This window comes from Austrofundulus limnaeus, unplaced genomic scaffold, assembly GCF_001266775.1.
Source record: "Austrofundulus limnaeus strain Quisiro unplaced genomic scaffold, Austrofundulus_limnaeus-1.0 Scaffold18, whole genome shotgun sequence".
NCBI classification, from domain to species: Eukaryota; Metazoa; Chordata; class Actinopteri; order Cyprinodontiformes; family Rivulidae; genus Austrofundulus; species Austrofundulus limnaeus.
Window position 1 is genome coordinate 1,092,411 of NW_013952420.1, and position 12,209 is coordinate 1,104,619.

Here is a 12,209-nt window from a genome sequence, read left to right on the forward strand (position 1 = left end):
TTTAATAAGTAAAATTATCCCAGCTACAATGACAGACAACAAATATTACATTTGTAGTATTACAACTAAAACCGTTTTTGACGCCGCCACCGCAGTTTGTCCTTCATGAGCCTTCGTGGACAAGATGGCGGTGCAAGATGGCCTGTAGTGGCGACCCACGACCATGGAGATATAAATAGCTTTTTATAAGGTAAAAATAATAAAACAAGGTCTTGTCTCCAATGATTAGACATGTTTTTTATTATTGTCATTAGTGATTATTTCAATTTCGGCTAAAAGAATTGACAAAATCCTACACACTGTGCCTTTTAATGTAAGTCCTTTAGAGCTAGACCTTTTTTTAATTGGTATACTATATGTCACTTCTGATTGTCTAATTTCTAAAAGTATTGCAAACATGAAGTTGTATTAAGATTGTCTGTTTCTTGCTCCTTTTTTCTTTCTTTCCCATTTCTGTTTGACATGCTTATTGTCTGCGTATTTACAGCTTACGTGATAACATGTTTTGTGGCCATTCTTGTGGTCAGATTTTGAGTTTTGCATGTATTTTTCAAAAAAAAAATATGTACACTGGCAAACGCCATTTAATGTACCTTTTTTTCATTCCATATCAAGCAAAAGTACAAATAAAAGAGCCAGGATTGCAACTATATTTTACATGTTCTAAAATCACTGCTTCCAAGACTTTTTGTCAAGTTTCTGTTTCTGCCAAATCCTGTTGTACGCTATAACTTTGATGTTTTTTTTTTGTTATTTTTCCTTACTTATATTGTGAAATATGTCAAGCTTTTTTCATTATCCTCTTGTTTATATTTTAAGATCAGTATTGATTTATTCTGTTACTGTATTTGTGACCAGTTGAGTCCAACGAAAACAAACAAGTGCAATGAGCTCTGCAGCATGCTTTCCAACGTATTTACCTTGGACACATGTTTGGACATGGGGGTACTGGTGTTAGTACTGTCACCTCACAGCAAGAAGGTTCCAGGTTCACATCTGGTGTTTAAATGAGGCCTAACTGTGTGGAGCGTACATGTTCTCATTTTGCTTGCAACAGTTTTCTCCGTGTGGGCTCCAGCTTGTCTTATTTTGCCCACAGAAAAGGTAAATCTGTGATCTGAAACGTCTTACTGGGTAACATTCTAAGCACAACATCACATTTTTATCAATACCCAAATTTATAACACTAAAACCAATATTTCAGTGTTTAATTGGGAGGCAGGTGCTTGCACGCAAAAGTAAGCTATACAATTTTGTGTCAGTTGTGTCTTTGGAAAAGCTGCCTACCATCACGCAACTGCAGCTGCAGAGAATGACCACAAGCAGGATGATTCAGATGGCTTTTATTACAGATCACAGGCTTTTCTGAGAGTCATTAAGGGAACCTATGGTTCCAACTAACAGGTGAAGGATGTTCTGATCTTTTTGTTTGGGATTCTTAATGGAAGTAATCCTTTCTCTTGTTTTAATAGTGACAAATTTCCTGCATATGAGACACACTGTCACATGGGTGGGAAGCAGATGAAGTGACACAACTATTTTCCATTTTCTTCAAATACTGACTTAATAATGACTAAAAAAGGAGAAAAAAACAGGGTTACTCTGTGCTACTTCGAATAATATGATGTAAGAAGCTGTAAGGTTTGACATTAAGTCACCTTTGGTAGTATCTGAGGGAGCCTGATGGCTCCGAGCTACATCAGTGACATCCTGTGTCTCCATGTCTTATCTTCCAGAGACTGTGCCCCAATACAGTTTGTCAACAAAACCACACTTGACAACACTCTGAATGTGTGCCTTTTTCCTGCCTGCATCACTCAGGTCCTTCTGTGGCCTGCCAGGTCTACTGATCTTTCCCCAACTAAACACGTTTGGAATCACTTCAGACACATCATCTAAATGCTGATCAATTGGCTTTTGAGTGTCAGTTGCAACAGCTGTGGAGCTGCTGGCAGCAAAGGATGGATGGACGGTTCTGTTTTGCACCATAGCAGCTCGCATCCCAGCCCAAAGAGGGGGTTGTGATGGTGGGAAAGAAACATGAGTCTAGGAGTGTGCTTGTACAGACAGCTATATTCTTTGTTTTGGCATCTGAGGTGCTAAGGTGATTTCTTTTATTATTATTATTATTATTATTATTATTATTATTATTATTATTATTATTATTATTATTATTATTATTATTGTTGTTGTTGTTGTTGTTGTTGTTGTTATTATTTACTTAAAAGGACAATATTCATTAATCATCATGAATACTTAAGTTGACGTAAATCAAATTTATCCAAAACAACCTATTTTTAAGTCATAGTATTTGGTATAAACGTTTATACACAGATGTCAGTTTCTCATTACAAGTTAATTAAAAAAAGGAAGAATTGTGATTTTCCTGCCAGAAGGGCCATAGTCTGCAATTGAATGCTACAACTGCTGCTATTTCTTCTTGCAAATAATCATAGACTTGTATTGAAATTCCATTGCAATGCAAAATTAAGAGTGTAATCATTTTAAAAATAGCATTCACATAATTTACTATGAGGGCGGCACGGTGGCTCAGTTGGTAGAGCTGTTGCCTCCCAGCAGAGCGGTTGCCGGCTGGGGACTTTTCTGGGCAGAGTTTGTGTTCTCTCCGTGCATGTGTGGGTGTTCTCCGGGTACTCTGATTTCCTCCCACAGACCAAAAACATGACTTAGACTAATTGGTAACTCTAAATTCTCCCTGTGCCTGAATGAGTCTGTGTTCCTTTGATGAGCCTGCAACCTTTCCAGGGTGTGCCCAGGGTGTGAACGACTTTCATCTCTTTCGTGGATGCTTTCTTTATACACAATCATGGCACTCACCTGTTTCCAATGAACCTGTTCACCTGTGAAATGCTCCAAACAGTTGTTTGTTGAAGATTCCTCAACTTTGCGAGTGAATACCACCCCGAAAAAAACATAAATAAATAAATAAATAAATAAATAAATAAATAAATAAATAAATAAATACAGTTTATCAGTTTGAACATTAAATATTTATTCTTTGTAGTGTATTCAGTTGAATATAGGTTTAAAATAATTTGCAAATTATCATATTCTGTTTTTATTGGAATTGGGGTTGTATTAACTTGTGCTTTTTTTTGTCTTTAGGACCCCTGCTTTACAGTTCCTTGCTTTCCAGGTTTCCCTTTGTGACTTCCTTTGGTCAAACTGCTTGAGTCTCCTTGGATCCATCTACTGGAACTTCATCCTGTCATAGAATCAGCTAAACATCTGGCTGTCCAGCCTTGAGGCCTGTCCTGCCATTCTCTTCCTATCATTATTTTCTTGGGTAAAACAAGATCACACATAACTGCACTAAATGTTGGACAATCTTTCAGCCGAGTCTGGTATTGACCACAAAGCCTTAAGTATGCAGTAGACCCATCAGAAAACGGGATACAGATGTGGGTGATTGGTTTTGCTTTGCCACTCAGGAGCTGCAAGAAAGTTTAGTGGATGAAGAAAAGCCCAGCATCCCCACATCGTCAAGCTGAGTTAACTCTCATGAACAAAATTTTGGCCCAAAACCTTGCGTGAAACTGTATTAAAATGGCTTATTTTCAGTTTGCCAGTTCAATTCCCATCTCTCAATGGTATCATAAGTTCTGGACTGAAAAAAAGAAGAAAATTTCACCCATCCAATCACAAATACTGTAAAAACACAACACAGGAGTATCACCTTTCTGCCGTCAGACATCACAGACTTGATGGTCTCTATGAACTGTCTCCTCTGTTTATCTCTACAGATTCCAGATGAATTCCTGCTGAAAAGACAGTGGCCAAACATCTGTGTGCTGGCACTGAGCAGTGACAAGTCTGCTGCAGACTGGTAATCTGCATGGAAAACTTGGACCCACACTTAAACAAACATAGGAGGACTCATGCATTCTACGGGTACACAGTCAAATACAGCACACACACAACAGTCATTCAAATATTGTACTTACCGGTATATGTGGAGTTACAATTACAGAAATCTGCAAAACATTACGTGCACACATACACACACGTTCTTGTACTTTCATCAAACTGAGGACTTACATTTATTTTTGTAACTGTATTTATGCCTAACCCAGACATCTTAACCCTAACAATTACTAATTTATTTCCAACCCTAACCAAAATTTAATTCACACCATACCTCTTATCCTAACTAATAAAGTGAGGTAGAACTGCAAAAAAAGTGAGGACTAGGACAAGGTCCTCACTTTACACCAAAGACCTCAAGAGGTCCTTACTCTATAGTAGAAAGAAGTACACACCACCAGGCAGGAAAAAAAAATACTGAAATACACGTGTCACAAATTAGGTTAGATAACTGTTATGCCTTTAAAGCTGGAACTTCAAGCTGTTAAAGCAAAATCACGTTAGAAAGGCCACAAAAGCAGGAAAGAGGTTATCGCCTAGTTTCTAGGACACAGATGTGATTGTTTTGGTTGTGATACTGTTCCAGTTGGCAGGGGCTCCCTGGACATCATATGATATTAAGCCCCCACTCATATTTTCCCTCTCAGACCACACTTTTATTTTACGATGGTTGTATATCTATGACTAAAACAGCTTCCCACTGCTAGAGATGACACGGAACACCTGCTCTGCATGCTGAACTCCATTCCAACATAAAGAGCTCATCTTTTTTCTTTTGCCTTTTAGCAAGTCAAGGACACTGGAAGACAGCTGGTTACAGTGATGATGTTTAGCAAATGCAGATTTTTCACTTTCTGGTCTGTTTCAGACCATTTTTTCAAATTTTCTTTTCTTTTTTTGGCTTCAGTCAAACATGATTTGTCAAGAAACCAGATGAACCCTTTTAGAGTAAAAGATAAAAAACAGGGTATTCTGTTTCACAATACTCTACAATATTGTGTGGACATAGGGGGCAGCTCCCCTGGACTGGCAGACCATGGTGGTGGTCCCCCTATTTAAAAAGGGGGACTGCAGAGTGTGTTCCAACTATAGGGAGATCACACTTCTAAGCCTCCCTGGTAAGGCCTATTCAGGGCTCCTGGAGAGGAGGGTCTGTCAGATAGTTGAACCTCGGATTCAGGAAGAGCAGTGTGATTTTTGTCCTGGTACCAGCTCTACACCTTGAACAGGGTCCTGGAGGGTGCATGGGAGTTTGCCTAACCAGTCTACAGTGCCATGTGAAAGTATTCATCCCTCTTGAACTTTTCAAACTTTTGCCACATTTCAGGATTCAAATATAAAGATTTAAAATATAATTTTTTGTGTGAAGAATCAACAAGTGGGACACAGTTGTGAAGTGGATCAAAATTTATTGGATATTTTAAACTTTTTTGACAAAAAAGGCAGAAAAATTGAGCGTGCAAAATTATTCTGCCCCCTTGCTTTAATATTTTGTAGCGCCACCTTTTGTCTGTGATTACAGCTGCAAGGGGCTTGCGGTATGTCTCTTTCAGTTTTGCACATGGAGAGACTGAAATTCTTGCCCATTCTTCATTGCAAAACAGCTGGAGCTCAGTGAGGTTGGATGGAGAGTGTTTGTGAACAGCAGTTTTCTGCTCTTTCCACAGATTCTGGGTTGGATTCAGGTCTGGACTTTGACTTGGCCATTCTAACACCTGGATATGTTTATTTGTGAACCATTGTAGGTTTTGCTTTATGTTTTGGATCATTGTCTTGTTGGAAGATAAATCTCTGTCAGAGCCTCAGGTCTTTTGAAGACTCCAACAGGTTTTCATACAGAGTGGACCTGTAATTTGGCTCCATCCATCTTCCCATCAATTTTTACCATCTTCCCTGTCCCTGCTGAAGAAAAGCAGGCCCAAACGATGATGCTGCCACCACCATGTTTGACAGCAGGGATGGTGTGTTCAGGGTGATGAGCTGTGTTGCTTTTATGCCAAACATATCATTTTGCATTGTGGCCAAAAAGTATGATTTTGTTTTCATCTGACCAGAGCACTTTCTTCCACATGTTTGGTGTGTCTCCAGGTGGCTTGTGGCAAACTTTAAATGAGACTTTTTTTGGATATCTTTGAGAAATGGCTTTCTTCTTGACTCACTTCCATAAAGGCCAGATTTGTGCAGTGTACGACTGATTGTTGTCCTGTGGATAGACTCTCCCACCTCAGCTGTAGATCTCTGCAGTTCATCCAGAGTGATCATGGGCCTCTTGGCTGCATCTCTGATCAGTGATCTCCTTGTTCCACATGAAAGTTTGGAGGGACAGCCGGGTCTTGGTAGACTTGCAGTGGTCTGACACTCCTTCCATTTCAACATGATCACTTGCACAGTGCGCCCTGAGATGTTTAAAGCTTGGGAAATTCAGTGCACTCTACTGCACTCTACATTCAGAGATCCTCACTGAACTTTTGGAGTGAGCTTGCTGCACTGAATGTAAAGGGGCCAAATAATATTGCACGCCCCACTTTTCAGTTTTTCACTTGTTAAAAAAGTTTAAAATAGCCAATAAATTTAGTTTCACTTCACGATTGTGTCCCACTTGTTTATTCTTCACAAAAAATAAAATTTTATATCTTTACGTTTGAAGACCGAAATGTGGCAAAAGGTTGAAAAGTTCAAGGGGGTGAATACTTTCGTAAGGCACTGTACATGTGTTTTGTGGACTTGGAGAAGGCGTTCGACTGTGTCCCATGGGGACTCATGTCGGGGGTAATCCGGGAGTATGGGATACCAAGCCCTTTGATTTGGGCTGTTAGGTCCCTGTACGACCGATGCCAGAGTTTGGTCCGCATTGCCGGTAGTAAGTCAGACTCTTTAAGATACATGTAAAATTCCAAAGCGATGATATGTATGGGTATGTAATTTTTTTTTTTTTTTTTTTTTTTTTTTTTTTTTTATCAACGCAGAAAAAAAGCACAAATGCATTAAAAAATTGGATTTGACAAAAGACAATTGAGACAATAAAAAGTGAAGAACAATTCTAAAAGAACAGGGAATGTATTACAAAAATACAGAATTGTTTTCCTTGTCATTCAGAGCTTAAGCAAAAAAAAGGGGGCTAAAAATTGTGGTCATTCAAAGAGCTATCTACATCATGTAAGACATTAATTGTTAACAACCTTTCCTCTAAATCCCACTTCAAAATAACCGAATTGTCTCTTTAACTATTTAAGTATGATACATTTAGCAAGTGTGCCTCTGTCATTGTACCCCAGGGCAGCTGTGGCTACAATGTAGCTTACCATCACCAGTGTGTGAATGTGCATATGAATGGGTGAATTTCTGAAGTGTGACATTTGTGTGACACAAAGCCCTTTGGGGTCCGGAGTGACTTGATTTAGTGCTTTATAAGTTCAATCCATTTACCATTTACCTTATTTGAGGGACAAATATGTTTGTAATTATCCTGCATTATAATATATACAATGTAATATAGTTTCAGTCAGGAAAAGTTATCTTGTACTTTTTTTAATCGATGTTAATCTTTTCTTTCAGAGATAAAGAAAATAATTTTCCTGTTGAAATTATTCAGGTTATGAACAACTAAACTTTGAGTTTAATTTGGCTTTCTGTCATATTTGGTGTTAGATAAAAGAGGGCATTGAGCTGATCGTCTTCTTAGCTGCACTGTCCTGAATTCCACCTCCAGGAGGACTGTGAGAGATGTTTTGGGTTTAAAACCAAATATGACGAATGTTTGGCTTTTAAAAAAGCATTAGTCATGTTTGGTCAAACCACGTGTTGAAAACAGCTACATACCGTGACATTTTGGAACCTGTAAAATGCAGAAATGTAATATGAAAACTCTAACATTGAGAAAACAGAGCGTTTTGTTTTTGCCCACAGTGACACTGTTTATTTTGTGGAGAACTTGTTTTTACTCAGACAAAACTGGCCCGTGGTGCTGTTTCAGTGATGCTACAGGCATTTCCCAGCCTGACATTATGCAAATGTCCTGCGCTGACTGAACTGAGAAGACTCTGGTCATAAAACTTCTTAGTGGTAAAAAAAAATAAAAAATAAAAACAGGCAAGGGGAAAGAAGGAGGTGAATGAAAATGATTTGATAAAAGAAAAAAGACTTGAAATAGAGATGAAGGACAAATCTAAAGCTGGATATACAGTATGTCAGTGGCCTTTCACCTCATCATTCATCGCCTTCCATACCATAGTTTTAAACTAAGATCATCTCAGGTTGAGCAATGAAGTTGTTCCACAATGTTGTGTTTGCACCAATTGACTGGTAGTGAAAACCATCTTCCATTGCAGACGTAATAATATTTTACTAACTTTGAAAACTTAGACCAGTTAGATTCTGCTAAATTTGTGTGCCAACTTTAAGTCCTTTATTTTTTTTACTCCTTATTTACATTTGTTTCTCCTTAAATCCAAAGACAATTGCTCCTTCTTCACTTTTTCACAGAAAACAGGCAGAGGAGTGCAGTACAGCAACTCAAGGGAAAAGGATGGTTCTGCTTGGCTATAATGGCATCATCACATACCATGCGTGATGATGTAACAGCTCTATTAAAAGACTGAAACAAATGTCTCGTGAAGATCTGCATGGATCCCTTCAAAGAGCCATTTGTTCCATCTCTTTTATTTGACAGGGAGTGCAGACTGACCAGGTGGTGATTATCTGCTGGTGTTTTAATATGTAGCTGTTTAGCGTTAGCTTCTGCTATTTTATTTATTTATTTATTTATTTACATGTTTAGCAATTTAGTGTTAGTGAAACAGTTAAATAGTTAAAGAGAACTGCAGGCGAAGCGGCATGCGGCTCGGGTGGTCACTGAGGCAAAAACCCGGGCGTGGGAGGAGTTTGGAGAGGCCATGGAGAAAGACTTCCGCACGGCTTCGAGGCGATTCTGGTCCACCATCCGGCGTCTCAGGAGGGGGAAGCAGTGCAGCACCAACACTGTTTATGGTGAGGATGGTGTACTGCTGACCTCAACTCGTGACGTTGTGTGCCGGTGGGCGGAATACTTTGAAGACCTCCTCAATCCCACCAACATGCCTTCTGTTGAGGAAGCTGAGCCTGGGGACTTTGGGTTGGGCTCTCCAATCTCTGGGGACGAGGTCACTGAGGTGGTCAAAAACCTCCTCGGTGGCAGGGCCCCGGGGGTGGATGAGATCCGCCCGGAGTTCCTCAAGGCTCTGGATGTTGTAGGGTTGTGTTGGCTTACACGACTCTGCAACATCGCATGGACATCGGGGGCAGTACCCCTGGATTGGCAGACTGGGGTGGTGGTCCCCCTGTTTAAAAAGGGGGACCGGAGYGTGTGCTCCAATTACAGGGGGGTCACACTCTTAAGCCTCCCTGGTAWGGTCTATTCAGGGGTCCTGGAGAGGAGGGTCCGTCGGATAGTCGAACCTCGGATTCAGGAAGAGCAGTGTGGTTTTCGTCCTGGTCGTGGAACACTGGACCAGCTCTACAKCCTCAGCAGGGTCCTGGAGGGTGCATGGGAGTTCGCCCAACCTGTCTACATGTGTTTTGTGGACTTGGAGAAGGCGTTCGACCGTGTCCCAAGGGGGGCCTTGTGGGGGGTTCTCCGGGAGTATGGGGTACCGGGCCACTTGATACGGGCTGTCAGGTCCTTGTACGACCGGTGTCAGAGTCTGGTTCGCATTGCCGGCAGTAAGTCGGGCTCGTTTCCGGTGAGGGTTGGACTCCGCCAAGGCTGCCCTTTGTCACCGATTCTGTTCATTACTTTCATGGACAGAATTTCTAGGCGCAGCCGAGGTGTTGAGGGGATCCGTTTTGGTGGCCTTAGGATCGCATCTCTGCTTTTTGCGGATGATGTGGTCCTGTTGGCTTCATCGGAGCGAGATCTGCAGCTCTCGCTGGAGCGGTTCGCGGCCGAGTGCGAAGCAGCTGGGATGAAGCTCAGTGCCTCCAAATCCGAGGCCATGGTCTTGAGCCGGAAAAGGGCAGAGTGCCTTCTCCGGGTCAGGGGGGTCGCCCTGTCTCAAGTGGAGGAGTTTAAGTATCTGGGGATCTTGTTCACGAATGGGGGAAGAACGGAACGGGAGATCGACAGGCGGATTGGCGCAGCGTCTGCTGTAAAGCGGGCGCTGTACCGGTCCGTCGTGGTGAAGAGAGAGCTGAGTCAGAAAGCGAAGCTCTCGATTTACCGGTCGATCTACGTTCCTACCCTCATCTATGGTCATGAGCTTTGGGTCATGACCGAAAGAACGAGGTCCCGGATACAAGCGGCCGAAATGGGTTTCCTCCGCAGGGTGGCTGGGCTCTCCCTTAGAGATAGGGTGAGAAGCTCGGTCATCCGGGAGGGACTCAGAGTAGAGCCGCTGCTCCTCCACGTCGAGAGGAGCCAGTTGAGGTGGCTRGGGCATCTGGTAAGGATGCCTCCTGGACGCCTCCCTGGTGAGGTATTCCGGGCACGTCCCACCGGGAGGAGGCCCCGAGGAAGACCCAGGACACGCTGGAGGGACTATGTCTCTCGGCTGGCCTGGGAACGCCTTGGAGTTCCCCCGGAGGAGCTGGAAGAAGTGGCTGGGGAGAGGGAGGTCTGGGCCTCCCTTCTGAAGCTGCTGCCCCCGCGACCCGACCCCGGATAGGCGGAAGAAAATGGATGGATGGATGGATGGATGAAACGATTTTTGGTTAGCAGATTATGAGTTAACAAAGCTAACTTTTGGTTAGCTGTGCCCACCACTGCTCAATTGGATTGTGTCTAAAAGGTAATAAATTAGATTATGATTACTTTCTGCAAGTTTTACTGAACCTGTCCAGTGACTCGTCAGATATTTTGATAGCAGACAAACACACACATAGAGGCACATGCAAAAGCATTATTGCCTGCCTTTTAATGAAGTGAAACTGAAAAGATGAAATAATTTTGTTTGTTTATAGAAGGTGCACCTGAGCTCTGTTTATTGATGACTCATGGTGAAAGAAGCTGTGGGTACAAAGAGCAGCTGGCAGCCCTATGGCATCAACTGTCATTTTCTGTCCAACTGTTTATTGTGATGAGGGGAAACATTGAAGAAGGGAATTTCTTTTTCTTTTTCTTCCCCAATATGACCTGAAAACATCCTGTTGTTTCTTCGAGTTGATTTGGAACCCAAACTTTTTTTTTGGACAATTTACTTAGACTTGATATATCTAGCTGAATGGAACTGCAGGTACAGTAACTGACAGAAATGTTAAATTATTTTCATATGCATAGAAAAGCAGAGGATTTTCTTTTAGGTGCTCTCTTCATCAGGGGTCACTTCATTGAGCTAGCTTAAAGTACATGGTGTTTTGGCAATTTTTTTAGTTTGTATGCCCTTCCTGACACAACCACTGACCACCAAGCTGGAGCCCACATGTTTAGAGCAGGGGGACTGCCACCTTAGGCTCCTATGAGAGCAGCTGGGTCCCAGTTTAAGGTGGAAACAGGTGTGGGTGCTTCACCTTTCCTACCCACATTTTTAATACAATGGTCGGGGGATTCTCTAACCACTTAGTACAATCAAGTGATATAAAATGTGGCAGTAAACAATAAAAATAAAACACAATAAATGAAAGACAAGTAAAATGAAAAAGCTGAATACAGAGACGTAAAACACAACTAAAAGCACAAGTCAGAAAATACAGTCACACCCAAAATGCACACACGTTTTTTGGCAACACAATACCGTTTCTACTCTGTGAGAAAAATTCAAGTTTAAACTCATTGATTGTGCTATTAAAATAAACCTGCACTGAAGTAGCTTGTCTTCGTGGCTGACCAAGAACATCACACCTGCCCAGCAGCTGCTGTGAGGATACTGCGAGCCAAATCGTAGAAGAATGTGAAGTCGCACTATGTCTTGCTGCCTGGTGTTTATAGAAGATGTTGTGTATGTAAAATACTTCATAATAATTTCCATCATGTAACCAGGTTAGCTTAGTCCAAGACAAAACATGTTTACCTTTCACAAAAAAAATAATAAAAAAGGCAGGGTGCCAAACTAAACACAAAATAAAGACCTGGGAGCTCCCCTGGGAGTTTTTGAGTAAAACACCCAGGGAAGTTTGCAGGATGTTTTCTGTTACAGCAATAGCATCAATTTAATTTAGGTTCTTCTCCTAAGATTTGCTGAGGTGGAATATTTTAAATAGTGGAATTCTCTGTGTAAAATTGTATAGTGTTGTAAAATTGTTTAGGTTTTAAAACTAATTTTGTTGTTTATTTGTTCATTTACCAAGGTGTGACCATTAAAAACAATGGACATCAGTCCCCAGTCCACAATACTAATATATATACTGTATATATA